Raw genomic sequence first — 2,122 nt, forward strand, 5'->3', positions numbered from 1 at the left:
CGCCCAACGTGGGGCTCGAACCCACGACCCTGAGATTAAGAGTCTCATGCTCTACCGACTGAGCTAGCCGGGCTGACAGTCTCGAGCCATAAAGTATAATCAAGGGACAATTAAAATCACTTCACTTTACTGAATCCATGCCAATATATTGTATGGCATATATATGTATGGCAATACAACAGAAATATGTGAATTTTCATCAATAAAAAATGATTTTTTTCAGTTTTTGTTTATGATGGGTTTTTTTCTAGTATTTTATGGCCAAAATACTCTAGAGACATGTCCCACAAGTGCCAAAACCAAAATTTCATTAAACCCCCCCCCCCTTACATTTGTATCCTTCCACCCTCTAAAAACATTCGTCGATCTTCAGAAGTTTTAGGAATTTTGATTCTTCATTGTCCTGATAAAGGAATTTTTTTTTAAAGTTCCGCAAACAGAATATTTTATTATTATTATAATTTTTAATTAATGTCCAGAGTTCTGACCATGGGCATACCCAGCTAGAATTAAAAAAATTATTAATTTGATAAAAATTAAATTTTTTAAAGCAAATACTAATTATAATAACTACTAAAGCACTGCGACAATTATATTTAATTTTCTTAAAATTTTAGTTTCACTGGCCTTTTCCATGCTGAAATGTCACAACCATATTAACTATGGTTTGCCCCCCTACTTTTGATACTGGGTACGCCCTTGATTCTGAAAAATTATGAATATCACAGAAAAATATATCAACAGTGTGACTCGTCGCAAATTACAGTATGTTTAGATTAAATTCTAATGCAAATTTTATTTTTTATCTTCCTAAGGACGTATAAGGCGGGCCTTATCATAAACAGATGTATAATTATAACAATCAATCTTCATTAAGTCTACCAATTCTACAACATCCTAAATGACACGTATATATTCTTAACTCCCACCTGTTCCAAACTCAACAGGATGCTTAGCCCTGGAACCAAAGCCAGAATAGAGTACACATTTCAGGAGAAGGTTTGCGTCCGAATTAGATATTAATATTCATTATATTAATGTGAAGTGTATTCCATTCTAAATAAAAAGGGCCTTGGCTTTAATTTCAAAACCACTGCTTTCAAAAATGACGGCCAAACAATTCATTGGAAATGTGTATTTATTTTTAAAAAATGAGCGTAATTTTCTGTCAGAAAAGGATTCAATTTTTACCTAGAAAATAATACAGGTTCAGTTAAATATCCTTGAACATTATATATTAAACTATTGCGGGTACATAACATCGGAAATACATTTTATTCCAGAAAAAATCTGTAATCATTTTTCTTTCGATGTATGAAATAGATTTCGGTAGGTGTATATACAAATATAACAGATAATAGAAACTATCGTGAGAAAAAAATATTATTAGGTTTTTCAGTGTTGAGTAAATTGTGCTAGTAGAACTCGATGAGTTAGTTATTTAAAAAAAAATCTAATTACAATAAATCAGTATTTTTTCGAATATCATGGAACTATTTGACTTACAAATATCTATTAGCACTCCAATTGCAACTAGTTAAATGTATCACAGTGTAGTTAATAATTATTATCTTCGTAAAAATATTATTTTCAATGATATTCACCAAAATAGATTTTAAAAAATGTTGATTTTTTGTCAGGAAAAAAACTTTGGTTTTTGGTAAAACTATCGCACAGGGACTGTTAGAAGTGCATGTGTCTATTTGCACTTAAATTGAAGTTAGTTAAATGCACCATTGGGCAGTATATAAAGATTATCTTAATGATCAATAGTTTCCATAATATTGACTAAAATAAATTCAATTTAGAACACACTTTGTCTTTCTGTAGAATCACAGGTTTTGTGCGATAAACATTAAATAAGTGTTCAAAATGTTGAAACGAAAGTGGAATTCAAGCCGCTGAAAGATCGAAGTTATTGTTAGATTATGTTAGTGGAAAGTAGCATGAGAGTGCTAAAGCCTGATGCAGACAACTTTTAAACTTTCATGAACAACAGTAAGGAAAACTATATTATCGATCAGAATTTTGCAAATATATCACAAATTGGCAAATCAAAGTCAACATTGAAATGTTAAAAAAATTTAATATAAGCTATAAAAAAGGTCATTTACGCTACGTT

The 2,122-nt window shown here is 30.5% G+C and overlaps 1 non-coding gene across 1 annotated transcript; it reads right to left on the reverse strand.

Moving 5' to 3' along the window:
- On the reverse strand, nucleotides 1-73 carry TRNAK-CUU (transfer RNA lysine (anticodon CUU)). Its single transcript has one exon. It is a non-coding gene; the product is annotated as a tRNA-Lys (tRNA).
- Between the last annotated feature and the right edge of the window lie 2,049 nt (nucleotides 74-2,122).

Source organism: Halyomorpha halys, unplaced genomic scaffold, assembly GCF_000696795.3.
Source record: "Halyomorpha halys isolate HHAL.00 unplaced genomic scaffold, Hhal_1.1 Scaffold106.1, whole genome shotgun sequence".
Lineage (NCBI taxonomy): Eukaryota > Metazoa > Arthropoda > Insecta > Hemiptera > Pentatomidae > Halyomorpha > Halyomorpha halys.